This window comes from Taudactylus pleione, unplaced genomic scaffold (assembly GCF_031769625.1).
Source record: "Taudactylus pleione unplaced genomic scaffold, aTauple2 ptg000550l, whole genome shotgun sequence".
Taxonomy (NCBI): Eukaryota; Metazoa; Chordata; class Amphibia; order Anura; family Myobatrachidae; genus Taudactylus; species Taudactylus pleione.
This window is the reverse complement of record NW_028284952.1, coordinates 2,968,887-2,990,000: the sequence shown is the minus strand read 5'-3', so window position 1 is coordinate 2,990,000 and position 21,114 is coordinate 2,968,887. Positions and strand designations below refer to the sequence as shown.

The following is a 21,114-nucleotide window of genomic DNA, read 5'->3' as shown; positions in this document are numbered from 1 at the left end:
TAAATTTAGACCTCTATTACTTCTTAACTCAAGTAAATTCAAAGATAAGTTGAAAAAAGAAATGTAAAATGTAATAGAAAAGAATGTTTTGCCAGTATAAAATTACCTACAGCTCCTGGTATTCCCAGGTGGTCTCCAATCCAAGTACTAACCAGACCCAACACTGCATAGCTTCCAAGATCAGATGAGATTGGGCATGTCCAGTGTGGTTTGGCTGTAGGTGCCCAAAACCATTAACTTTAGACCTCTATTACTTCTTAACTCAAGTAAATTCATTGATAAGATGAAAAAATTAAATGTAAAATGTAATAGAAAAGAATGTTATGGCAGTATAAAATTACCTACAGCACCTGGTATTCCCAGGTGGTCTCCCATCCAAGTACTAACCAGGCCCAACACTGCATAGCTTCCAAGATCAAACAAGATTGGGCATGTCCAGTGTGGTTTGGCTGTAGGTGCTCAAAAACATTAACTTTAGACCTCTTTTACTTCTTAACTCAAGTAAATTCAAAGATAAGTTGAAAAAAGAAATGTAAAATGTAATAGAAAAGAATGTTTTGCCAGTATAAAATTACCTACAGCTCCTGGTATTCCCAGGTGGTCTCCCATCCAAGTACTAACCAGGCCCAACACTGCATAGCTTCCAAGATCAGATGAGATTGGGCATGTCCAGTGTGGTTTGGCTGTAGGTGCCCAAAACCATTAACTTTAGACCTCTATTACTTCTTAACTCAAGTAAATTCATTGATAAGATGAAAAAATTAAATGTAAAATGTAATAGAAAAGAATGTTATGGCAGTATAAAATTACCTACAGCACCTGGTATTCCCAGGTGGTCTCCCATCCAAGTACTAACCAGGCCCAACACTGCATAGCTTCCAAGATCAAACAAGATTGGGCATGTCCAGTGTGGTTTGGCTGTAGGTGCTCAAAAACATTAACTTTAGACCTCTTTTACTTCTTAACTCAAGTAAATTCAAAGATAAGTTGAAAAAAGAAATGTAAAATGTAATAGAAAAGAATGTTTTGCCAGTATAAAATTACCTACAGCTCCTGGTATTCCCAGGTGGTCTCCCATCCAAGTACTAACCAGGCCCAACACTGCATAGCTTTCAAGATCAGACAAGATTGGGCATGTCCAGTGAGGTTTGGCTGTAGGTGCTCAAAAACATTAACTTTAGAACTCTTTTACTTCTTAACTCAAGTAAATTCAATGATAAGTTGAAAAATGAAATGTAAAATGTAATAGAAAAGAATGTTTTGCCAGTATAAAATTACCTACAGCTCCTGGTATTCCCAGGTGGTCTCCCATCCAAGTACTAACCAGGCCCAACACTGCATAGCTTCCAAGATCAGATGAGATTGGGCATGTCCAGTGTGGTTTGGCTGTAGGTGCCCAAAACCATTAACTTTAGACCTCTATTACTTCTTAACTCAAGTAAATTCATTGATAAGTTGAAAAAATTAAATGTAAAATGTAATAGAAAAGAATGTTATGGCAGTATAAAATTACCTACAGCACCTGGTATTCCCAGGTGGTCTCCCATCCAAGTACTAACCAGGCCCAACACTGCATAGCTTCCAAGATCAGACGAGATTGGGCATGTCCTCTGTGGTTTGACTATAGGTGCTCAAAAACATTAACTTTAGACCTCTTTTACTTCTTAACTCAAGTAAATTCATTGATAAGTTGAAAAAATTAAAAGTAAAATGTAATATAAAAGAATGTTATGGCTGCATAAAATTACCTACAGCACCTGGCATGCCCAGGTAGTTTCCCATCCAAGTACTAACCAGGCCCAACACTGCATAGCTTCCAAGATCAGACGAGATCGGGCATGTCCAGTGTGGTTTGGCTGTAGGTGCTCAAAAACATTAACTTTAGACCTCTTTTACTTCTTAACTCAAGTAAATTCAATGATTAGTTGAAAAATGAAATGTAAAATGTAATAGAAAAGAATGTTATGGCAGTATAAAATTACCTACAGCACCTGGTATTCCCAGGTGGTCTCCCATCCAAGTACTAACCAGGCCCAACACTGCATAGCTTCGAAGATCAAACAAGATTGGGCATGTCCAGTGTGGTTTGGCTGTAGGTGCTCAAAAACATTAACTTTAGACCTCTTTTACTTCTTAACTCAAGTAAATTCAAAGATAAGTTGAAAAAAGAAATGTAAAATGTAATAGAAAAGAATGTTTTGCCAGTATAAAATTACCTACTGCTCCTGGTATTCCCAGGTGGTCTCCCATCCAAGTACTAACCAGGCCCAACACTGCATAGCTTCCAAGATCAGACAAGATTGGGCATGTCCAGTGAGGTTTGGCTGTAGGTGCTCAAAAACATTAACTTTAGACCTCTTTTACTTCTTAACTCAAGTAAATTCAATGATAAGTTGAAAAATGAAATGTAAAATGTAATAGAAAAGAATGTTTTGCCAGTATAAAATTACCTACAGCACCTGGTATTCCCAGGTGGTCTCCCATCCAAGTACTAACCAGGCCCAACACTGCATAGCTTCCAAGATCAGACAAGATTGGGCATGTCCAGTGTGGTTTGGCTGTAGGTGCTCAAAAACATTAACTTTAGACCTCTTTTACTTCTTAACTCAAGTAAATTCAATGATAAGTTGAAAAAATTAAATGTAAAATGTAATAGAAAAGAATGTTTTGGCTGTATAAAATTTGCTACAGCAACTGGTATTCCCAGGTGGTCTCCCATCCAAGTACAAACCAGGCCCAACACAGCAAGGCTTACAAGATCAGACGAGATTGGGCATGTCCAGTGTGGTTTGGCTGTAGGTGTTCAAAAGCATTAAATTTAGACCTCTATTACTTCTTAACTCAAGTAAATTCATTGATAAGTTGAAAAAATTAAATGTAAAATGTAATAGAAAAGAATGTTATGGCAGTATAAAATTACCTACAGCACCTGGTATTCCCAGGGGGTCTCCCATCCAAGTACTAACCAGGCCCAACACTGCATAGCTTCCAAGATCAGACGAGATTGGGAATGTCCAGTGTGGTTTGACTGTAGGTGCTCAAAGACATTAACTTTAGACCTCTTTTACTTCTTAACTCAAGTAAATTCATTGATAAGTTGAAAAAATGTAATAGAAAAGAATGTTATGGCTATATAAAATTACCTACAGCACCTGGTAATCCCAGGTGGTCTTCCGTCCAAGTACTAACCAGGCCCAACACTGCATAGCGTCCAAGATAAGATGAGATTGGGTATGTCCAGTGTGGTTTGGCTGTAGGCGCTAAAAAACATTAACTTTAGACCTCTTTTACTTCTTAACTCAAATAAATTCATTGATAAGTTGAAAAAATTAAATGTAAAATGTAATAGAAAAGAATGTTATGGCTCTATAAAATTACCTTCAGCACCTGGTATTCCCAGGTGGTCTCCCATCCAAGTACTAACCAGGCCCAACACTGCATAGCTTCCAAGATCAGATGAGATTGGGCATGTCCTCTGTGGTTTGACTGTAGGTGCTCAAAAACATTAACTTTAGACCTCTTTTACTTCTTAACTCAAGTAAATTCATTGATAAGTTGAAAACATTAAAAGTAAAATGTAATAGAAAAGAATGTTATGGCTGCATAAAATTACCTACAGCACCTGGCATGCCCAGGTAGTCTCCCATCCAAGTACTAACCAGGCCCAACACTGCATAGCTTCCAAGATCAGATGAGATTGGGCATGTCCAGTGTGGTTTGGATGTAGGTGCCCAAAGCCATTAACTTTAGACCTCTATTACTTCTTAACTCAAGTAAATTCATTGATAAGTTGAAAAAATTAAATGCAAAATGTAATAGAAAAGAATGTTATGGCAGTATAAAATTACCTACAGCACCTGGTATTCCCAGGTGGTCTCCCATCCAAATACTAACCAGGCCCAACACTGCATAGCTTCCAAGATCAAACAAGATTGGGCATGTCCAGTGTGGTTTGGCTGTAGGTGCTCAAAAACATTAACTTTAGACCTCTTTTACTTCTTAACTCAAGTAAATTCAAAGATAAGTTGAAAAAAGAAATGTAAAATGTAATAGAAAAGAATGTTTTGCCAGTATAAAATTAACGACAGCTCCTGGTATTCCCAGTTGGTCTCCCATCCAAGTACAAACCAGGCCCAACACTGCATAGCTTCCAAGATCAGACAAGATTGGGCATGTCCAGTGTGGTTTGGCTGTAGGTGCTCAAAAGCATTAAATTTAGACCTCTATTACTTCTTAACTCAAGTAAATTCATTGATAAGTTGAAAAAATGTAATGTAAAATGTAATAGAAAAGAATGTTAAGGCTATATAAAATTACCTACAGCACCTGGTATTCCCAGGTGGTCTCCCGTCTAAGTACTAACCAGGCCCAACACTGCATTGCTTCCAAGATCAAACGAGATTGGGCCTGTCCAGTGTGGTTTGGCTGTAGGTGCTCGAAAGCATTAAATTTAGACCTCTATTACTTCTTAACTCAAGTAAATTCATTGATAAGTTGAAAAAATGAAATGTAAAATGTAATAGAAAAGAATGTTATGGCAGTATAAAATTACTTTCAGCACCTGGTATTCCCAGGGGGTCTCCCTTCCATGTACTAACCAGGCCCAACACTGCATAGCTTCCAAGATCAGACGAGATTGGGCATGTCCAGTGTGGTTCGACTGTAAGTGCTCAAAAACATTAACTTTAGACCTCTTTTACTTCTTAACTCAAGTAAATTCATTGATAAGTTGAAAAAATGTAATGTAAAATGTAATAGAAAAGAATGTTTTGGCTATATAAAATTACCTATAGCACCTGGTATTCCCCGGGGGTCTCCCATCCAAGTACTAACCAGGCCCAACACTGCATAGCTTACAAGATCAGACGAGATTGGGCATGTCCAGTGTGGTTTGGCTGTAGGTGCTCAAAAACTTTAACTTTAGACCTCTTTTACTTCTTAACTCAAGTAAATTCATTGATAAGATGAAAAAATTAAATGTAAAATGTAATAGAAAAGAATGTTATGGCTATATAAATTACCTACAGCACCTGGTATTCCCAGGTGGTCTCCCGTCCAAATACTAACCAGGCCCAACACTGCATAGCTTCCAAGATCAGATGAGATTGGGTATGTCCAGTGTGGTTTGGCTTTAGGCGCTCAAAATCTAACTTTAGACCTCTTTTACTTCTTAACTCAAATAAATTCATTGATAAGTTGAAAAAATTAAATGTAAAATGTAATAGAAAAGAATGTTATGGCAGTATAAAATTACCTACAGCACCTGGTATTCCCAGGTGGTCTCCCATCCAAGTACTAACCAGGCCCAACACTGCTTAGCTTCCAAGTTCAGACGAGATTGGGCATGTCCAATGTGGTTTGGCTATAGGTGCTCAAAACTATTAACTTTAGACCTCTTTTACTTCTTAACCCAAGTAAATTCAATGATTATTTGAAAAATGAAATGTAAAATGTAATAGAAAAGAATGTTATGGCAGTATAAAATTATCTACAGCTCCTGGTATTCCCAGGTGGTCTCCCATCCAAGTACTAACCAGGCCCAACACTGCATAGTTTCCAAGATCAGATGAGATTGGGCAAGTCCAGCGTGGTTTGGCTGTAGGTGCTCAAAAACATTAACTTTAGACCTCTTTTACTTCTTAACTCAAGTAAATTCATTGATAAGTTGAAAAAAATAAATGTAAAATGTAATAGAAAAGAATGTTTTGGTTGGCTAAAATTACCTACAGCACCTGGTATTCCCAGGTGGTTTCCCATCCAAGTACTAACCAGGCCCAACACTGCATAGTTTGCAAGATCAGATGAGATTGGGCATGTCCAGTGTGGTTTGGGTGTAGGTGCTCAAAAGCATTAAATTTAGACCTCTATTACTTCTTAACTCAAGTAAATTCATTGATAAGTTGAAAAAATTAAATGTAAAATGTAATAGAAAAGAATGTTATGGCAGTATATAATTACCTACAGCACCTGGTATTCCCAGGGGGTCTCCCAACCATGTACTAACCAGGCCCAACACTGCATAGCTTCCAAGATCAGACGAGATTGGGCATGTCCAGTGTGGTTTGACTGTAAGTGCTCAAAAACATTAACTTTAGACCTCTTTTACTTCTTAACTCAAGTAAATTCATTGATAAGTTGAAAAAATGTAATGTAAAATGTAATAGAAAAGAATGTTATGGCTATATAAAATTACCTACAGCACCTGGTATTCCCAGGTGGTCTCCCGTCCAAGTACTAACCAGGCCCAACACTGCATAGCTTCCAAGATCAGATGAGATTGGGTATGTCCAGTGTGGTTTGGCTTTAGGTGCTCAAAAACATTAACTTTAGACCTCTTTTACTTCTTAACTCAAGTAAATTCATTGATAAGTTGAAAAAATTAAAAGTAAAATGTAATAGAAAAGAATGTTATGGCTGCATAAAATTACCTACAGCACCTGGCATTCCCAGGTGGTCTCCCATCCAAGTACTAACCAGGCCCAACACTGCATAGCTTACAAGATCAGACGAGATTGGGCATGTCCAGTGTGGTTTGGCTGTAGGTGCTCAAAAGCATTAAATTTAGACCTCTATTACTTCTTAACTCAAGTAAATTCATTGATAAGTTGAAAAAATGTAATGTAAAATGTAATAGAAAAGAATGTTATGGCTATATAAAATTACCTACAGCAACTGGTATTCCCAGGTGGTCTCCCGTCTAAGTACTAACCAGGCCCAACACTGCATTGCTTCCAAGATCAAACGAGATTGGGCCTGTCCAGTGTGGTTTGGCTGTAGGTGCTCGAAAGCATTAAATTTAGACCTCTATTACTTCTTAACTCAAGTAAATTCATTGATAAGTTGAAAAAATGAAATGTAAAATGTAATAGAAAAGAATGTTATGGCAGTATAAAATTACCTACAGCACCTGGTATTCCCAGGGGGTCTCCCTTCCATGTACTAACCAGGCCCAACACTGCATAGCTTCCAAGATCAAACAAGATTGGGCATGTCCAGTGTGGTTCGACTGTAAGTGCTCAAAAACATTAACTTTAGACCTCTTTTACTTCTTAACTCAAGTAAATTCATTGATAAGTTGAAAAAATGTAATGTAAAATGTAATAGAAAAGAATGTTTTGGCTATATAAAATTACCTACAGCACCTGGTATTCCCCGGGGGTCTCCCATCCAAGTACTAACCAGGCCCAACACTGCATAGCTTACAAGATCGGACGAGATTGGGCATGTCCAGTGTGGTTTGGCTGTAGGTGCTCAAAAACTTTAACTTTAGACCTCTTTTACTTCTTAACTTAAATAAATTCATTGATAAGTTGAAAAAATTAAATGTAAAATGTAATAGAAAAGAATGTTATGGCTGCATAAAATTACTTTCAGCACTTGGTATTCCCAGGTGGTCTCCCATCCAAGTACTAACCAGGCCCAACATTGCATAGCTTTCAAGATCAGACTAGATTGGGCATGTCCAGTGTGGTTTGGCTGCAGGTGCTCAAACACATTAACTTTAGACCTCTTTTACTTCTTAACCCAAGTAAATTCAATGATTATTTGAAAAATGAAATGTAAAATGTAATAGAAAAGAATGTTATGGCAGTATAAAATTATCTACAGCTCCTGGTATTCCCAGGTGGTCTCCCATCCAAGTACTAACCAGGCCCAACACTGCATAGTTTCCAAGATCAGATGAGATTGGGCAAGTCCAGCGTGGTTTGGCTGTAGGTGCTCAAAAACATTAACTTTAGACCTCTTTTACTTCTTAACTCAAGTAAATTCATTGATAAGTTGAAATGTAATAGAAAAGAATGTTTTGGTTGGCTAAAATTACCTACAGCACCTGGTATTCCCAGGTGGTTTCCCATCCAAGTACTAACCAGGCCCAACACTGCATAGTTTGCAAGATCAGATGAGATTGGGCATGTCCAGTGTGGTTTGGCTGTAGGTGCTCAAATGCATTAAATTTAGACTTCTATTACTTCTTAACTCAAGTAAATTCATTGATAAGTTGAAAAAATTAAATGTAAAATGTAATAGAAAAGAATGTTATGGCAGTATAAAATTACCTACAGCACCTGGTATTCCCAGGGGGTCTCCCATCCATGTACTAACCAGGGCCAACACTACATAGCTTCCAAGATCAGATGAGATTGGGCATGTCCAGTGTGGTTTGACTGTAAGTGCTCAAAAACATTAACTTTAGACCTCTTTTACTTCTTAACTCAAGTAAATTCATTGATAAGTTGAAAAAATGTAATGTAAAATGTAATAGAAAAGAATTTTATGGCTATATAAAATTACCTTCAGCACCTGGTATTCCCCGGGGGTCTCCCATCCAAGTACTAACCAGGCCCAACACTGCATAGCTTCCAAGATCAGATGAGATGAGATTGGGCATGTTCAGCGTGATTTGGCTGTGGATGCTCAAAAATATTAACTTTAGACCTCTTTTACTTCTTAACTCAAGTAAATTCATTGATAAGTTGAAAAAATTAAATGTAAAATGTAATAGAAAAGAATGTTTTGGCTGTATAAAATTTCCTACAGCACCTGGTATTCCCAGGTGGTCTCCCATTCAAGTACTAACCAGGCCCAACACTGCATAGCTTACAAGATCAGACGAGATTGGGCATGTCCAGTGTGGTTTGGCTGTAGGTGCTCAAAAGCATTAAATTTAGACCTCTATTACTTCTTAACTCAAGTAAATTCATTGATAAGTTGGAAAAATTAAATGTAAAATGTAATAGAAAAGACTGTTATAGCAGTAAAAAATTACCTACAGCACCTGGGATTCCTACGTGGTCTCCCATCCAAGTACTAACCAGGCCCAACAATGCATTGCTTCCAAGATCAGACGAGATTGGGCATGTCCAGTGTGGTTTGGCTGTAGGTGCTCAAAAACATTAACTTTAGACCTCTTTTACTTCTTAACTCAAGTAAATTTGTTGATAAGATGAAAAAATTAAATGTAAAATGTAATAGAAAAGAATGTTATGGCTGCATAAAATTACCTACAGCTCCTGGTATTCCCAGGTGGTCTCCCATCCAAGTACAAACCAGGCCCAACACAACAAGGCTTACAAGATCAGACGAGATTGGGCATGTCCAGTGTGGTTTGGCTGTAGGTGCTCAAAAGCATTAAATTTAGACCTCTATTACTTCTTAACTCAAGTAAATTCAAAGATAAGTTGAAAAAAGAAATGTAAAATGTAATAGAAAAGAATGTTTTGCCAGTATAAAATTACCTACAGCTCCTGGTATTCCCAGGTGGTCTCCCATCCAAGTACTAACCAGGCCCAACACTGCATAGCTTCCAAGATCAGATGAGATTGGGCATGTCCAGTGTGGTTTGGCTGTAGGTGCCCAAATCCATTAACTTTAGACCTCTATTACTTCTTAACTCAAGTAAATTCATTGATAAGATGAAAAAATTAAATGTAAAATGTAATAGAAAAGAATGTTATGGCAGTATAAAATTACCTACAGCACCTGGTATTCCCAGGTGGTCTCCCATCCAAGTACTAACCAGGCCCAACACTGCATAGCTTCCAAGATCAAATAAGATTGGGCATGTCCAGTGTGGTTTGGCTGTAGGTGCTCAAAAACATTAACTTTAGACCTCTTTTACTTCTTAACTCAAGTAATTTCAAAGATAAGTTGAAAAAAGAAATGTAAAAAGTAATAGAAAAGAATGTTTTGCCAGTATAAAATTACCTACAGCTCCTGGTATTCCCAGGTGGTCTCCCATCCAAGTACTAACCAGGCCCAACACTGCATAGCTTCCAAGATCAGATGAGATTGGGCATGTCCAGTGTGGTTTGGCTGTAGGTGCCCAAAACCATTAACTTTAGACCTCTATTACTTCTTAACTCAAGTAAATTCATTGATAAGATGAAAAAATTAAATGTAAAATGTAATAGAAAAGAATGTTATGGCAGTATAAAATTACCTACAGCACCTGGAATTCCCAGGTGGTCTCCCATCCAAGTACTAACCAGGCCCAACACTGCATAGCTTCCAAGATCAAACAAGATTGGGCATGTCCAGTGTGGTTTGGCTGTAGGTGCTCAAAATCATTAACTTTAGACCTCTTTTACTTCTTAACTCAAGTAAATTCAAAGATAAGTTGAAAAAAGAAATGTAAAATGTAATAGAAAAGAATGTTTTGCCAGTATAAAATTACCTACAGCTCCTGGTATTCCCAGGTGGTCTCCCATCCAAGTACTAACCAGGCCCAACACTGCATAGCTTTCAAGATCAGACAAGATTGGGCATGTCCAGTGAGGTTTGGCTGTAGGTGCTCAAAAACATTAACTTTAGACCTCTTTTACTTCTTAACTCAAGTAAATTCAATGATAAGTTGAAAAATGAAATGTAAAATGTAATAGAAAAGAATGTTTTGCCAGTATAAAATTACCTACAGCTCCTGGTATTCCCAGGTGGTCTCCCATCCAAGTACTAACCAGGCCCAACACTGCATAGCTTCCAAGATCAGATGAGATTGGGCATGTCCAGTGTGGTTTGGCTGTAGGTGCCCAAAACCATTAACTTTAGACCTCTATTACTTCTTAACTCAAGTAAATTCATTGATAAGTTGAAAAAATTAAATGTAAAATGTAATAGAAAAGAATGTTATGGCAGTATAAAATTACCTACAGCACCTGGTATTCCCAGGTGGTCTCCCATCCAAGTACTAACCAGGCCCAACACTGCATAGCTTCCAAGATCAGACGAGATTGGGCATGTCCTCTGTGGTTTGACTATAGGTGCTCAAAAACATTAACTTTAGACCTCTTTTACTTCTTAACTCAAGTAAATTCATTGATAAGTTGAAAAAATTAAAAGTAAAATGTAATAGAAAAGAATGTTATGGCTGCATAAAATTACCTACAGCACCTGGCATGCCCAGGTAGTTTCCCATCCAAGTACTAACCAGACCCAATACTGCATAGCTTCCAAGATCAGACGAGATCGGGCATGTCCAGTGTGGTTTGGCTGTAGGTGCTCAAAAACATTAACTTTAGACCTCTTTTACTTCTTAACTCAAGTAAATTCAATGATTAGTTGAAAAATGAAATGTAAAATGTAATAGAAAAGAATGTTATGGCAGTATAAAATTACCTACAGCACCTGGTATTCCCAGGTGGTCTCCCATCCAACTACTAACCAGGCCCAACACTGCATAGCTTCCAAGATCAAACAAGATTGGGCATGTCCAGTGTGGTTTGGCTGTAGGTGCTCAAAAACATTAACTTTAGACCTCTTTTACTTCTTAACTCAAGTAAATTCAAAGATAAGTTGAAAAAAGAAATGTAAAATGTAATAGAAAAGAATGTTTTGCCAGTATAAAATTACCTACTGCTCCTGGTATTCCCAGGTGGTCTCCCATCCAAGTACTAACCAGGCCCAACACTGCATAGCTTCCAAGATCAGACAAGATTGGGCATGTCCAGTGAGGTTTGGCTGTAGGTGCTCAAAAACATTAACTTTAGACCTCTTTTACTTCTTAACTCAAGTAAATTCAATGATAAGTTGAAAAATGAAATGTAAAATGTAATAGAAAAGAATGTTTTGCCAGTATAAAATTACCTACAGCACCTGGTATTCCCAGGTGGTCTCCCATCCAAGTACTAACCAGGCCCAACACTGCATAGCTTCCAAGATCAGACAAGATTGGGCATGTCCAGTGTGGTTTGGCTGTAGGTGTTCAAAAACATTAACTTTAGACCTCTTTTACTTCTTAACTCAAGTAAATTCAATGATAAGTTGAAAAAATTAAATGTAAAATGTAATAGAAAAGAATGTTTTGGCTGTATAAAATTTGCTACAGCAACTGGTATTCCCAGGTGGTCTCCCATCCAAGTACAAACCAGGCCCAACACAGCAAGGCTTACAAGATCAGACGAGATTGGGCATGTCCAGTGTGGTTTGGCTGTAGGTGCTCAAAATCATTAAATTTAGACCTCTATTACTTCTTAACTCAAGTAAATTCATTGATAAGTTGAAAAAATTAAATGTAAAATGTAATAGAAAAGAATGTTATGGCAGTATAAAATTACCTACAGCACCTGGTATTCCCAGGGGGTCTCCCATCCAAGTACTAACCAGGCCCAACACTGCATAGCTTCCAAGATCAGACGAGATTGGGAATGTCCAGTGTGGTTTGACTGTAGGTGCTCAAAGACATTAACTTTAGACCTCTTTTACTTCTTAACTCAAGTAAATTCATTGATAAGTTGAAAAAATGTAATAGAAAAGAATGTTATGGCTATATAAAATTACCTACAGCACCTGGTAATCCCAGGTGGTCTTCCGTCCTAGTACTAACCAGGCCCAACACTGCATAGCGTCCAAGATAAGATGAGATTGGGTATGTCCAGTGTGGTTTGGCTGTAGGCGCTAAAAAACATTAACTTTAGACCTCTTTTACTTCTTAACTCAAATAAATTCATTGATAAGTTGAAAAAATTAAATGTAAAATGTAATAGAAAAGAATGTTATGGCTCTATAAAATTACCTTCAGCACCTGGTATTCCCAGGTGGTCTCCCATCCAAGTACTAACCAGGCCCAACACTGCATAGCTTCCAAGATCAAACAAGATTGGGCATGTCCAGTGTGGTTTGGCTGTAGGTGCTCAAAAACATTAACTTTAGACCTCTTTTACTTCTTAACTCAAGTAAATTCAAAGATAAGTTGAAAAAAGAAATGTAAAATGTAATAGAAAAGAATGTTTTGCCAGTATAAAATTACCTACAGCTCCTGGTATTCCCAGGTGGTCTCCCATCCAAGTACTAACCAGGCCCAACACTGCATAGCTTCCAAGATCAGATGAGATTGGGCATGTCCAGTGTGGTTTGGCTGTAGGTGCCCAAAACCATTAACTTTAGACCTCTATTACTTCTTAACTCAAGTAAATTCATTGTTAAGATGAAAAAATTAAATGTAAAATGTAATAGAAAAGAATGTTATGGCAGTATAAAATTACCTACAGCACCTGGAATTCCCAGGTGGTCTCCCATCCAAGTACTAACCAGGCCCAACACTGCATAGCTTCCAAGATCAAACAAGATTGGGCATGTCCAGTGTGGTTTGGCTGTAGGTGCTCAAAATCATTAACTTTAGACCTCTTTTACTTCTTAACTCAAGTAAATTCAAAGATAAGTTGAAAAAAGAAATGTAAAATGTAATAGAAAAGAATGTTTTGCCAGTATAAAATTACCTACAGCTCCTGGTATTCCCAGGTGGTCTCCCATCCAAGTACTAACCAGGCCCAACACTGCATAGCTTTCAAGATCAGACAAGATTGGGCATGTCCAGTGAGGTTTGGCTGTAGGTGCTCAAAAACATTAACTTTAGACCTCTTTTACTTCTTAACTCAAGTAAATTCAATGATAAGTTGAAAAATGAAATGTAAAATGTAATAGAAAAGAATGTTTTGCCAGTATAAAATTACCTACAGCTCCTGGTATTCCCAGGTGGTCTCCCATCCAAGTACTAACCAGGCCCAACACTGCATAGCTTCCAAGATCAGATGAGATTGGGCATGTCCAGTGTGGTTTGGCTGTAGGTGCCCAAAACCATTAACTTTAGACCTCTATTACTTCCTAACTCAAGTAAATTCATTGATAAGTTGAAAAAATTAAATGTAAAATGTAATAGAAAAGAATGTTATGGCAGTATAAAATTACCTACAGCACCTGGTATTCCCAGGTGGTCTCCCATCCAAGTACTAACCAGGCCCAACACTGCATAGCTTCCAAGATCAGACGAGATTGGGCATGTCCTCTGTGGTTTGACTATAGGTGCTCAAAAACATTAACTTTAGACCTCTTTTACTTCTTAACTCAAGTAAATTCATTGATAAGTTGAAAAAATTAAAAGTAAAATGTAATAGAAAAGAATGTTATGGCTGCATAAAATTACCTACAGCACCTGGCATGCCCAGGTAGTTTCCCATCCAAGTACTAACCAGGCCCAACACTGCATAGCTTCCAAGATCAGACGAGATCGGGCATGTCCAGTGTGGTTTGGCTGTAGGTGCTCAAAAACATTAACTTTAGACCTCTTTTACTTCTTAACTCAAGTAAATTCAATGATTAGTTGAAAAATGAAATGTAAAATGTAATAGAAAAGAATGTTATGGCAGTATAAAATTACCTACAGCACCTGGTATTCCCAGGTGGTCTCCCATCCAAGTACTAACCAGGCCCAACACTGCATAGCTTCCAAGATCAAACAAGATTGGGCATGTCCAGTGTGGTTTGGCTGTAGGTGCTCAAAAACATTAACTTTAGACCTCTTTTACTTCTTAACTCAAGTAAATTCAAAGATAAGTTGAAAAAAGAAATGTAAAATGTAATAGAAAAGAATGTTTTGCCAGTATAAAATTACCTACTGCTCCTGGTATTCCCAGGTGGTCTCCCATCCAAGTACTAACCAGGCCCAACACTGCATAGCTTCCAAGATCAGACAAGATTGGGCATGTCCAGTGAGGTTTGGCTGTAGGTGCTCAAAAACATTAACTTTAGACCTCTTTTACTTCTTAACTCAAGTAAATTCAATGATAAGTTGAAAAATGAAATGTAAAATGTAATAGAAAAGAATGTTTTGCCAGTATAAAATTACCTACAGCACCTGGTATTCCCAGGTGGTCTCCCATCCAAGTACTAACCAGGCCCAACACTGCATAGCTTCCAAGATCAGACAAGATTGGGCATGTCCAGTGTGGTTTGGCTGTAGGTGCTCAAAAACATTAACTTTAGACCTCTTTTACTTCTTAACTCAAGTAAATTCAATGATAAGTTGAAAAAATTAAATGTAAAATGTAATAGAAAAGAATGTTTTGGCTGTATAAAATTTGCTACAGCAACTGGTATTCCCAGGTGGTCTCCCATCCAAGTACAAACCAGGCCCAACACAGCAAGGCTTTCAAGATCAGACGAGATTGGGCATGTCCAGTGTGGTTTGGCTGTAGGTGCTCAAAATCATTAAATTTAGACCTCTATTACTTCTTAACTCAAGTAAATTCATTGATAAGTTGAAAAAATTAAATGTAAAATGTAATAGAAAAGAATGTTATGGCAGTATAAAATTACCTACAGCACCTGGTATTCCCAGGGGGTCTCCCATCCAAGTACTAACCAGGCCCAACACTGCATAGCTTCCAAGATCAGACGAGATTGGGAATGTCCAGTGTGGTTTGACTGTAAGTGCTCAAAGACATTAACTTTAGACCTCTTTTACTTCTTAACTCAAGTAAATTCATTGATAAGTTGAAAAAATGTAATAGAAAAGAATGTTATGGCTATATAAAATTACCTACAGCACCTGGTAATCCCAGGTGGTCTTCCGTCCTAGTACTAACCAGGCCCAACACTGCATAGCGTCCAAGATAAGATGAGATTGGGTATGTCCAGTGTGGTTTGGCTGTAGGCGCTAAAAAACATTAACTTTAGACCTCTTTTACTTCTTAACTCAAATAAATTCATTGATAAGTTGAAAAAATTAAATGTAAAATGTAATAGAAAAGAATGTTATGGCTCTATAAAATTACCTTCAGCACCTGGTATTCCCAGGTGGTCTCCCATCCAAGTACTAACCAGGCCCAACACTGCATAGCTTCCAAGATCAGATGAGATTGGGCATGTCCTCTGTGGTTTGACTGTAGGTGCTCAAAAACATTAACTTTAGACCTCTTTTACTTCTTAACTCAAGTAAATTCATTGATAAGTTGAAAACATTAAAAGTAAAATGTAATAGAAAAGAATGTTATGGCTGCATAAAATTACCTACAGCACCTGGCATGCCCAGGTAGTCTCCCATCCAAGTACTAACCAGGCCCAACACTGCATAGCTTCCAAGATCAGATGAGATTGGGCATGTCCAGTGTGGTTTGGCTGTAGGTGCCCAAAGCCATTAACTTTAGACCTCTATTACTTCTTAACTCAAGTAAATTCATTGATAAGTTGAAAAAATTAAATGCAAAATGTAATAGAAAAGAATGTTATGGCAGTATAAAATTACCTACAGCACCTGGTATTCCCAGGTGGTCTCCCATCCAAATACTAACCAGGCCCAACACTGCATAGCTTCCAAGATCAAACAAGATTGGGCATGTCCAGTGTGGTTTGGCTGTAGGTGCTCAAAAACATTAACTTTAGACCTCTTTTACTTCTTAACTCAAGTAAATTCAAAGATAAGTTGAAAAAAGAAATGTAAAATGTAATAGAAAAGAATGTTTTGCCAGTATAAAATTAACTACAGCTCCTGGTATTCCCAGTTGGTCTCCCATCCAAGTACAAACCAGGCCCAACACTGCATAGCTTCCAAGATCAGACAAGATTGGGCATGTCCAGTGTGGTTTGGCTGTAGGTGCTCAAAAACATTAACTTTAGACCTCTTTTACTTCTTAACTCAAGTAAATTCAATGATTAGTTGAAAAATGAAATGTAAAATGTAATAGAAAAGAATGTTTTTCCAGTATAAAATTACCTACAGCTCCTGGTATTCCCAGGTGGTCTCCCATCCAAGTACTAACCAGGCCCAACACTGCATAGCTTCCAAGATCAGACGAGATTGGGCATGTCCAGTGTGGTTTGGCTGTAGGTGCCCAAAACCACTAACTTTAGACCTCTTTTACTTCTTAACTCAAGTAAATTCATTGATAAGTTGAAAAAATTAAATGTAAAATGTAATAGAAAAGAATGTTATGGCAGTATAAAATTATCTACAGCACCTGGTATTCCCAGGTGGTCTCCCATCCAAGTACTAACCAGGCCCAACACTGCATAGCTTCCAAGATCAAACAAGATTGGGCATGTCCAGTGTGGTTTGGTTGTAGGTACTCAAAAACATTAACTATAGACCTCTTTTACTTCTTAACTCAAATAAATTCATTGATAAGTTGAAAAAATTAAATGTAAAATGTAATAGAAAAGAATGCTATGCATCTATAAAATTACCTACAGCACCAGGTATTCCCAGGTGGTCTCCCATCCAAGTACTAACCAGGCCCAACACTGCATAGTTTCCAAGATCAGATGAGATTGGGCAAGTCCAGCGTGGTTTGGCTGTAGGTGCTCAAAAACATTAACTTTAGACCTCTTTTACTTCTTAACTCAAGTAAATTCATTGATAAGTTGAAAAAATTAAATGTAAAATGTAATAGAAAAGAATGTTTTGGCTGTCTAAAATTACCTACAGCACCTGGTATTCCCAGGTGGTTTCCCATCCAAGTACAAACCAGGCCCAACACTGCATAGTTTGCAAGATCAGACGAGATTGGGCATGTCCTCTGTGGTTTGACTATAGGTGCTCAAAAACATTAACTTTAGACCTCTTTTACTTCTTAACTCAAGTAAATTCAATGATTAGTTGAAAAATGAAATGTAAAATGTAATAGAAAAGAATGTTATGGCAGTATAAAATTACCTACAGCTCCTCGTATTCCCAGGTGGTCTCCCATCCAAGTACTAACCAGGCCCAACACTGCATAGCTTCCAAGATCAGACAAGATTGGGCATGTCCAGTGTGGTTTGGTTGTAGGTGCTCAAAAACATTAACTATAGACCTCTTTTACTTCTTAACTCAAATAAATTCATTGATAAGTTGAAAAAATTAAATGTAAAATGTAATAGAAAAGAATGCTATGCATCTATAAAATTACCTACAGCACCTTGTATTCCCAGGTGGTCTCCCATCCAAGTACTAACCAGGCCCAACACTGCATAGTTTCCAAGATCAGATGAGATTGGGCAAGTCCAGCGTGGTTTGGCTGTAGGTGCTCAAAAACATTAACTTTAGACCTCTTTTACTTCTTAACTCAAGTAAATTCATTGATAAGTTGAAAAAATTAAATGTAAAATGTAATAGAAAAGAATGTTTTGGCTGTCTAAAATTACCTACAGCACCTGGTATTCCCAGGTGGTTTCCCATCCAAGTACAAACCAGGCCCAACACTGCATAGTTTGCAAGATCAGACGAGATTGGGCATGTCCAGTGTGGTTTGGCTGTAGGTGCTCAAAAGCATTAAATTTAGACCTCTATTACTTCTTAACTCAAGTAAATTCATTGATAAGTTGAAAAAATTAAATGTAAAATGTAATAGAAAAGAATGTTATGGCAGTATAAAATTACCTACAGCACCTGATATTCCCAGGTGGTCTCCCATCCAAGTACTAACCAGGCCCAACACTGCATAGCTTCCAAGATCAGATGAGATTGGGCATGTCCTCTGTGGTTTGACTATAGGTGCTCAAAAACATTAACTTTAGACCTCTGTTACTTCTTAACTCAAGTAAATTCATTGATAAGTTGAAAAAATTAAAAGTAAAATTTAATAGAAAAGAATGTTATGGCTGCATAAAATTACCTACAGCACCTGGCATGCCCAGGTAGTTTCCCATACAAGTACTACCCAAGCCCAACACTGCATAACTTCCAAGATCAAACAAGATTGGGCATGTCCAGTGTGGTTTGGCTGTAGGTGCTCAAAAACATTAACTTTAGACCTCTTTTACTTCTTAACTCAAGTAAATTCAAAGATAAGTTGAAAAAAGAAATGTAAAATGTAATAGAAAAGAATGTTTTGCCAGTATAAAATTACCTACAGCTCCTGGTATTCCAAGGTGGTCTCCCATCCAAGTACTAACCAGGCCCAACACTGCATAGCTTCCAAGATCAGATGAGATTGGGCATGTCCAGTTTGGTTTGCCTGTAGGTGCCCAAAACCATTAACTTTAGACCTCTATTACTTCTTAACTCAAGTAAATTCATTGATAAGTTGAAAAAATTAAATGTAAATTGTAATAGAAAAGAATGTTATGGCAGTATAAAATTACCTACAGCACCTGGTATTCCCAGGTGGTCTCCCATCCAAGTACAAACCAGGCCCAACACAGCAAGGCTTACAAGATCAGACGAGATTGGGCATGTCCAGTGTGGTTTGGCTGTAGGTGCTCAAAATCATTAAATTTAGACCTCTATTACTTCTTAACTCAAGTAAATTCATTGATAATTTGAAAAAATTAAATGTAAAATGTAATAGAAAAGAATGTTATGGCAGTAGAAAATTACCTACAGCACCTGGTATTCCCAGGGGGTCTTCCATGCAAGTACTAACCAGGCCCAACACTGCATAGCTTCCAAGATCAGACGCGATTGGGCATGTCCAGTGTGGTTTGACTGTAGGTGCTCAAAAACATTAACTTTAGACCTCTTTTACTTCTTAACTCAAGTAAATTCATTGATAAGTTGAAAAAATTTAATAGAAAAGAATGTTATGGCTATATAAAATTACATACAGCACCTGGTAATCCCAGGTGGTCTTCCATCCAAGTACTAACCAGGCCCAACACTGCATAGCTTCCAAGATAAGATGAGATTGGGTATGTCCAGTGTGTTTTGGCTGTATGCGCTCAAAAACATTAACTTTAGACCTCTTTTACTTCTTAACTCAAATAAATTCATTGATAAGTTGAAAAAATTAAATGTAAAATGTAATAGAAAAGAATGTTATGGCTCTAAAAAATTACCTTCAGCACCTGGTATTCCCAGGTGGTCTCCCATCCAAGTACTAACAAGGCCCAACACTGCATAGCTTCCAAGATCAGACAAGATTGGGCATGTCCAGTGTGGTTTGGCTGTAGGTGTTCAAATACATTAACTTTAGACCTCTTTTACTTCTTAACGCAAGTAAATTCATTGATAAGTTGAAAAAATTAAATGTAAAATGTAATAGAAAAGAATGTTATGGCAGTATAAAATTACCTACAGCACCTGGAATTCCCAGGTGGTCTCCCATCCAAGTACTAACCAGGCCCAACACTGCTTAGCTTCCAAGTTCAGATGAGATTGGGCATGTCCAATGTGGTTTGGCTGTAGGTGCTCAAAAACATTAACTTTAGACCTCTTTTACTTCTTAACCCAAGTAAATTCAATGATTATTTGAAAAATGAAATGTAAAATGTAATAGAAAAGAATGTTTTGCCAGTATAAAATTACCTACAGCTCCTGGTATTCCCAGGTGGTTTCCCATCCAAATACTAACCAGGCCCAACACTGCATAGCTTCCAAGATCAGACAAGATTGGGCATGTCCAGTGTGGTTTGGCTGTAGATGCTCAAAAACATTAACTATAGACCTCTTTTACTTCTTAACTCAAATAAATTCATTGATAAGTTGAAAAAATTAAATGTAAAATGTAATAGAAAAGAATGCTATGCATCTATAAAATTACCTACAGCACCTGGTATTCCCAGGTGGTCTCCCATCCAAGTACTAACCAGGCCCAGCACTGCATAGTTTCCAAGATCAGATGAGATTGGGCAAGTCCAGCGTGGTTTGGCTGTAGGTGCTCAAAAACATTAACTTTAGACCTCTTTTACTTCTTAACTCAAGTAAATTCATTGATAAGTTGAAAAAATTAAATGTAAAATGTAATAGAAAAGAATGTTTTGGCTGTCTAAAATTACCTACAGCACCTGGTATTCCCAGGTGGTTTCCCATCCAAGTACAAACCAGGCCCAACACTGCATAGTTTGCAAGATCAGACGAGATTGGGCATGTCCAGTGTGGTTTGGCTGTAGGTGCTCAAAAGCATTAAATTTAGACCTCTATTACTTCTTAACTCAAGTAAATTCATTGATAAGTTGAAAAAATTAAATGTAAAATGTAATAGAAAAGAATGTTATGGCAGTATAAAATTACCTACAGCACCTGATATTCCCAGGTGGTCTCCCATCCAAGTACTAACCAGGCCCAACACTGCATAGCTTCCAAGATCAGATGAGATTGGGCATGTCCTCTGTGGTTTGACTATAGGTGCTCAAAAACATTAACTTTAGACCTCTGTTACTTCTTAACTCAAGTAAATTCATTGATAAGTTGAAAAAATTAAAAGTAAAATTTAATAGAAAAGAATGTTATGGCTGCATAAAATTACCTACAGCACCTGGCATGCCCAGGTAGTTTCCCATCCAAGTACTAACCAAGCCCAACACTGCATAGCTTCCAAGATCAAACAAGATTGGGCATGTCCAGTGTGGTTTGGCTGTAGGTGCTCAAAAACATTAACTTTAGACCTCTTTTACTTCTTAACTCAAGTAAATTCAAAGATAAGTTGA

At 37.5% G+C, this 21,114-nt stretch overlaps 9 non-coding genes and 77 pseudogenes across 9 annotated transcripts; all 86 read right to left on the bottom strand.

The window, feature by feature from the left end:
* Window positions 1–103: 103 nt before the first annotated feature.
* Window positions 104–222, bottom strand: LOC148494581 (5S ribosomal RNA; annotated as a pseudogene).
* A 116-nt stretch (window positions 223–338) lies between these two features.
* Window positions 339–457, bottom strand: LOC148494580 (5S ribosomal RNA; annotated as a pseudogene).
* Window positions 458–572: 115 nt separating this feature from the next.
* Window positions 573–691, bottom strand: LOC148494579 (5S ribosomal RNA). The gene has a single exon (XR_015871258.1). It is a non-coding gene; the product is annotated as a 5S ribosomal RNA (ribosomal RNA).
* Window positions 692–807: 116 nt separating this feature from the next.
* On the bottom strand, window positions 808–926 carry LOC148494578 (5S ribosomal RNA; annotated as a pseudogene).
* Window positions 927–1,041: 115 nt separating this feature from the next.
* On the bottom strand, window positions 1,042–1,160 carry LOC148494577 (5S ribosomal RNA; annotated as a pseudogene).
* Window positions 1,161–1,275: 115 nt separating this feature from the next.
* Window positions 1,276–1,394, bottom strand: LOC148494576 (5S ribosomal RNA). Its single transcript, XR_015871257.1, has one exon. It is a non-coding gene; the product is annotated as a 5S ribosomal RNA (ribosomal RNA).
* Window positions 1,395–1,510: 116 nt separating this feature from the next.
* On the bottom strand, window positions 1,511–1,629 carry LOC148494575 (5S ribosomal RNA; annotated as a pseudogene).
* Window positions 1,630–1,745: 116 nt separating this feature from the next.
* Window positions 1,746–1,864, bottom strand: LOC148494574 (5S ribosomal RNA; annotated as a pseudogene).
* Window positions 1,865–1,979: 115 nt separating this feature from the next.
* On the bottom strand, window positions 1,980–2,098 carry LOC148494573 (5S ribosomal RNA; annotated as a pseudogene).
* A 115-nt stretch (window positions 2,099–2,213) lies between these two features.
* On the bottom strand, window positions 2,214–2,332 carry LOC148494572 (5S ribosomal RNA; annotated as a pseudogene).
* A 115-nt stretch (window positions 2,333–2,447) lies between these two features.
* Window positions 2,448–2,566, bottom strand: LOC148494571 (5S ribosomal RNA; annotated as a pseudogene).
* A 351-nt stretch (window positions 2,567–2,917) lies between these two features.
* Window positions 2,918–3,036, bottom strand: LOC148494570 (5S ribosomal RNA; annotated as a pseudogene).
* Window positions 3,037–3,140: 104 nt separating this feature from the next.
* Window positions 3,141–3,259, bottom strand: LOC148494569 (5S ribosomal RNA; annotated as a pseudogene).
* Window positions 3,260–3,375: 116 nt separating this feature from the next.
* On the bottom strand, window positions 3,376–3,494 carry LOC148494568 (5S ribosomal RNA; annotated as a pseudogene).
* Window positions 3,495–3,610: 116 nt separating this feature from the next.
* On the bottom strand, window positions 3,611–3,729 carry LOC148494567 (5S ribosomal RNA; annotated as a pseudogene).
* A 116-nt stretch (window positions 3,730–3,845) lies between these two features.
* LOC148494566 (5S ribosomal RNA) lies at window positions 3,846–3,964 on the bottom strand (annotated as a pseudogene).
* Window positions 3,965–4,079: 115 nt separating this feature from the next.
* LOC148494565 (5S ribosomal RNA) lies at window positions 4,080–4,198 on the bottom strand (annotated as a pseudogene).
* A 116-nt stretch (window positions 4,199–4,314) lies between these two features.
* LOC148494564 (5S ribosomal RNA) lies at window positions 4,315–4,433 on the bottom strand (annotated as a pseudogene).
* A 116-nt stretch (window positions 4,434–4,549) lies between these two features.
* On the bottom strand, window positions 4,550–4,668 carry LOC148494563 (5S ribosomal RNA; annotated as a pseudogene).
* A 116-nt stretch (window positions 4,669–4,784) lies between these two features.
* LOC148494562 (5S ribosomal RNA) lies at window positions 4,785–4,903 on the bottom strand (annotated as a pseudogene).
* Window positions 4,904–5,018: 115 nt separating this feature from the next.
* On the bottom strand, window positions 5,019–5,137 carry LOC148494561 (5S ribosomal RNA; annotated as a pseudogene).
* A 114-nt stretch (window positions 5,138–5,251) lies between these two features.
* Window positions 5,252–5,370, bottom strand: LOC148494560 (5S ribosomal RNA). Its single transcript, XR_015870137.1, has one exon. It is a non-coding gene; the product is annotated as a 5S ribosomal RNA (ribosomal RNA).
* A 115-nt stretch (window positions 5,371–5,485) lies between these two features.
* On the bottom strand, window positions 5,486–5,604 carry LOC148494559 (5S ribosomal RNA; annotated as a pseudogene).
* A 116-nt stretch (window positions 5,605–5,720) lies between these two features.
* On the bottom strand, window positions 5,721–5,839 carry LOC148494558 (5S ribosomal RNA; annotated as a pseudogene).
* A 116-nt stretch (window positions 5,840–5,955) lies between these two features.
* LOC148494557 (5S ribosomal RNA) lies at window positions 5,956–6,074 on the bottom strand (annotated as a pseudogene).
* Window positions 6,075–6,190: 116 nt separating this feature from the next.
* LOC148494556 (5S ribosomal RNA) lies at window positions 6,191–6,309 on the bottom strand (annotated as a pseudogene).
* A 116-nt stretch (window positions 6,310–6,425) lies between these two features.
* On the bottom strand, window positions 6,426–6,544 carry LOC148494555 (5S ribosomal RNA; annotated as a pseudogene).
* A 116-nt stretch (window positions 6,545–6,660) lies between these two features.
* LOC148494554 (5S ribosomal RNA) lies at window positions 6,661–6,779 on the bottom strand (annotated as a pseudogene).
* A 116-nt stretch (window positions 6,780–6,895) lies between these two features.
* Window positions 6,896–7,014, bottom strand: LOC148494553 (5S ribosomal RNA; annotated as a pseudogene).
* Window positions 7,015–7,130: 116 nt separating this feature from the next.
* Window positions 7,131–7,249, bottom strand: LOC148494552 (5S ribosomal RNA; annotated as a pseudogene).
* A 350-nt stretch (window positions 7,250–7,599) lies between these two features.
* On the bottom strand, window positions 7,600–7,718 carry LOC148494551 (5S ribosomal RNA; annotated as a pseudogene).
* Window positions 7,719–7,819: 101 nt separating this feature from the next.
* LOC148494550 (5S ribosomal RNA) lies at window positions 7,820–7,938 on the bottom strand (annotated as a pseudogene).
* Window positions 7,939–8,054: 116 nt separating this feature from the next.
* On the bottom strand, window positions 8,055–8,173 carry LOC148494549 (5S ribosomal RNA; annotated as a pseudogene).
* Window positions 8,174–8,289: 116 nt separating this feature from the next.
* Window positions 8,290–8,413, bottom strand: LOC148494548 (5S ribosomal RNA; annotated as a pseudogene).
* Window positions 8,414–8,529: 116 nt separating this feature from the next.
* On the bottom strand, window positions 8,530–8,648 carry LOC148494547 (5S ribosomal RNA; annotated as a pseudogene).
* A 116-nt stretch (window positions 8,649–8,764) lies between these two features.
* LOC148494546 (5S ribosomal RNA) lies at window positions 8,765–8,883 on the bottom strand (annotated as a pseudogene).
* Window positions 8,884–8,999: 116 nt separating this feature from the next.
* Window positions 9,000–9,118, bottom strand: LOC148494545 (5S ribosomal RNA; annotated as a pseudogene).
* A 115-nt stretch (window positions 9,119–9,233) lies between these two features.
* Window positions 9,234–9,352, bottom strand: LOC148494544 (5S ribosomal RNA). The gene has a single exon (XR_015871256.1). It is a non-coding gene; the product is annotated as a 5S ribosomal RNA (ribosomal RNA).
* A 116-nt stretch (window positions 9,353–9,468) lies between these two features.
* Window positions 9,469–9,587, bottom strand: LOC148494543 (5S ribosomal RNA; annotated as a pseudogene).
* Window positions 9,588–9,702: 115 nt separating this feature from the next.
* On the bottom strand, window positions 9,703–9,821 carry LOC148494542 (5S ribosomal RNA). The gene has a single exon (XR_015871255.1). It is a non-coding gene; the product is annotated as a 5S ribosomal RNA (ribosomal RNA).
* Window positions 9,822–9,937: 116 nt separating this feature from the next.
* On the bottom strand, window positions 9,938–10,056 carry LOC148494541 (5S ribosomal RNA; annotated as a pseudogene).
* A 115-nt stretch (window positions 10,057–10,171) lies between these two features.
* Window positions 10,172–10,290, bottom strand: LOC148494540 (5S ribosomal RNA; annotated as a pseudogene).
* A 115-nt stretch (window positions 10,291–10,405) lies between these two features.
* Window positions 10,406–10,524, bottom strand: LOC148494539 (5S ribosomal RNA). The gene has a single exon (XR_015871253.1). It is a non-coding gene; the product is annotated as a 5S ribosomal RNA (ribosomal RNA).
* Window positions 10,525–10,640: 116 nt separating this feature from the next.
* On the bottom strand, window positions 10,641–10,759 carry LOC148494538 (5S ribosomal RNA; annotated as a pseudogene).
* A 116-nt stretch (window positions 10,760–10,875) lies between these two features.
* On the bottom strand, window positions 10,876–10,994 carry LOC148494537 (5S ribosomal RNA; annotated as a pseudogene).
* A 115-nt stretch (window positions 10,995–11,109) lies between these two features.
* LOC148494536 (5S ribosomal RNA) lies at window positions 11,110–11,228 on the bottom strand (annotated as a pseudogene).
* A 115-nt stretch (window positions 11,229–11,343) lies between these two features.
* Window positions 11,344–11,462, bottom strand: LOC148494535 (5S ribosomal RNA; annotated as a pseudogene).
* A 115-nt stretch (window positions 11,463–11,577) lies between these two features.
* On the bottom strand, window positions 11,578–11,696 carry LOC148494534 (5S ribosomal RNA; annotated as a pseudogene).
* A 351-nt stretch (window positions 11,697–12,047) lies between these two features.
* Window positions 12,048–12,166, bottom strand: LOC148494533 (5S ribosomal RNA; annotated as a pseudogene).
* Window positions 12,167–12,270: 104 nt separating this feature from the next.
* LOC148494532 (5S ribosomal RNA) lies at window positions 12,271–12,389 on the bottom strand (annotated as a pseudogene).
* Window positions 12,390–12,505: 116 nt separating this feature from the next.
* On the bottom strand, window positions 12,506–12,624 carry LOC148494531 (5S ribosomal RNA; annotated as a pseudogene).
* A 115-nt stretch (window positions 12,625–12,739) lies between these two features.
* On the bottom strand, window positions 12,740–12,858 carry LOC148494530 (5S ribosomal RNA). Its single transcript, XR_015871252.1, has one exon. It is a non-coding gene; the product is annotated as a 5S ribosomal RNA (ribosomal RNA).
* A 116-nt stretch (window positions 12,859–12,974) lies between these two features.
* LOC148494529 (5S ribosomal RNA) lies at window positions 12,975–13,093 on the bottom strand (annotated as a pseudogene).
* A 115-nt stretch (window positions 13,094–13,208) lies between these two features.
* On the bottom strand, window positions 13,209–13,327 carry LOC148494528 (5S ribosomal RNA; annotated as a pseudogene).
* A 115-nt stretch (window positions 13,328–13,442) lies between these two features.
* LOC148494527 (5S ribosomal RNA) lies at window positions 13,443–13,561 on the bottom strand. Its single transcript, XR_015871250.1, has one exon. It is a non-coding gene; the product is annotated as a 5S ribosomal RNA (ribosomal RNA).
* A 116-nt stretch (window positions 13,562–13,677) lies between these two features.
* LOC148494526 (5S ribosomal RNA) lies at window positions 13,678–13,796 on the bottom strand (annotated as a pseudogene).
* Window positions 13,797–13,912: 116 nt separating this feature from the next.
* Window positions 13,913–14,031, bottom strand: LOC148494525 (5S ribosomal RNA; annotated as a pseudogene).
* Window positions 14,032–14,146: 115 nt separating this feature from the next.
* Window positions 14,147–14,265, bottom strand: LOC148494524 (5S ribosomal RNA; annotated as a pseudogene).
* A 115-nt stretch (window positions 14,266–14,380) lies between these two features.
* Window positions 14,381–14,499, bottom strand: LOC148494523 (5S ribosomal RNA; annotated as a pseudogene).
* Window positions 14,500–14,614: 115 nt separating this feature from the next.
* Window positions 14,615–14,733, bottom strand: LOC148494522 (5S ribosomal RNA; annotated as a pseudogene).
* A 351-nt stretch (window positions 14,734–15,084) lies between these two features.
* On the bottom strand, window positions 15,085–15,203 carry LOC148494521 (5S ribosomal RNA; annotated as a pseudogene).
* A 104-nt stretch (window positions 15,204–15,307) lies between these two features.
* LOC148494520 (5S ribosomal RNA) lies at window positions 15,308–15,426 on the bottom strand (annotated as a pseudogene).
* A 116-nt stretch (window positions 15,427–15,542) lies between these two features.
* Window positions 15,543–15,661, bottom strand: LOC148494519 (5S ribosomal RNA; annotated as a pseudogene).
* Window positions 15,662–15,777: 116 nt separating this feature from the next.
* LOC148494518 (5S ribosomal RNA) lies at window positions 15,778–15,896 on the bottom strand (annotated as a pseudogene).
* A 116-nt stretch (window positions 15,897–16,012) lies between these two features.
* On the bottom strand, window positions 16,013–16,131 carry LOC148494517 (5S ribosomal RNA; annotated as a pseudogene).
* Window positions 16,132–16,246: 115 nt separating this feature from the next.
* Window positions 16,247–16,365, bottom strand: LOC148494516 (5S ribosomal RNA; annotated as a pseudogene).
* A 115-nt stretch (window positions 16,366–16,480) lies between these two features.
* On the bottom strand, window positions 16,481–16,599 carry LOC148494515 (5S ribosomal RNA; annotated as a pseudogene).
* Window positions 16,600–16,715: 116 nt separating this feature from the next.
* LOC148494514 (5S ribosomal RNA) lies at window positions 16,716–16,834 on the bottom strand (annotated as a pseudogene).
* Window positions 16,835–16,950: 116 nt separating this feature from the next.
* LOC148494513 (5S ribosomal RNA) lies at window positions 16,951–17,069 on the bottom strand (annotated as a pseudogene).
* A 116-nt stretch (window positions 17,070–17,185) lies between these two features.
* Window positions 17,186–17,304, bottom strand: LOC148494512 (5S ribosomal RNA; annotated as a pseudogene).
* Window positions 17,305–17,419: 115 nt separating this feature from the next.
* LOC148494511 (5S ribosomal RNA) lies at window positions 17,420–17,538 on the bottom strand (annotated as a pseudogene).
* Window positions 17,539–17,654: 116 nt separating this feature from the next.
* LOC148494510 (5S ribosomal RNA) lies at window positions 17,655–17,773 on the bottom strand (annotated as a pseudogene).
* A 116-nt stretch (window positions 17,774–17,889) lies between these two features.
* On the bottom strand, window positions 17,890–18,008 carry LOC148494509 (5S ribosomal RNA; annotated as a pseudogene).
* A 116-nt stretch (window positions 18,009–18,124) lies between these two features.
* Window positions 18,125–18,243, bottom strand: LOC148494508 (5S ribosomal RNA; annotated as a pseudogene).
* Window positions 18,244–18,359: 116 nt separating this feature from the next.
* Window positions 18,360–18,478, bottom strand: LOC148494507 (5S ribosomal RNA; annotated as a pseudogene).
* Window positions 18,479–18,593: 115 nt separating this feature from the next.
* On the bottom strand, window positions 18,594–18,712 carry LOC148494506 (5S ribosomal RNA; annotated as a pseudogene).
* A 116-nt stretch (window positions 18,713–18,828) lies between these two features.
* On the bottom strand, window positions 18,829–18,947 carry LOC148494505 (5S ribosomal RNA; annotated as a pseudogene).
* A 116-nt stretch (window positions 18,948–19,063) lies between these two features.
* Window positions 19,064–19,182, bottom strand: LOC148494504 (5S ribosomal RNA; annotated as a pseudogene).
* Window positions 19,183–19,286: 104 nt separating this feature from the next.
* LOC148494503 (5S ribosomal RNA) lies at window positions 19,287–19,405 on the bottom strand (annotated as a pseudogene).
* A 116-nt stretch (window positions 19,406–19,521) lies between these two features.
* Window positions 19,522–19,640, bottom strand: LOC148494502 (5S ribosomal RNA; annotated as a pseudogene).
* Window positions 19,641–19,756: 116 nt separating this feature from the next.
* Window positions 19,757–19,875, bottom strand: LOC148494501 (5S ribosomal RNA). The gene has a single exon (XR_015870316.1). It is a non-coding gene; the product is annotated as a 5S ribosomal RNA (ribosomal RNA).
* Window positions 19,876–19,990: 115 nt separating this feature from the next.
* LOC148494500 (5S ribosomal RNA) lies at window positions 19,991–20,109 on the bottom strand (annotated as a pseudogene).
* Window positions 20,110–20,225: 116 nt separating this feature from the next.
* Window positions 20,226–20,344, bottom strand: LOC148494499 (5S ribosomal RNA; annotated as a pseudogene).
* Window positions 20,345–20,460: 116 nt separating this feature from the next.
* Window positions 20,461–20,579, bottom strand: LOC148494498 (5S ribosomal RNA; annotated as a pseudogene).
* Window positions 20,580–20,695: 116 nt separating this feature from the next.
* Window positions 20,696–20,814, bottom strand: LOC148494497 (5S ribosomal RNA; annotated as a pseudogene).
* Window positions 20,815–20,930: 116 nt separating this feature from the next.
* Window positions 20,931–21,049, bottom strand: LOC148494496 (5S ribosomal RNA; annotated as a pseudogene).
* Window positions 21,050–21,114: the final 65 nt, after the last annotated feature.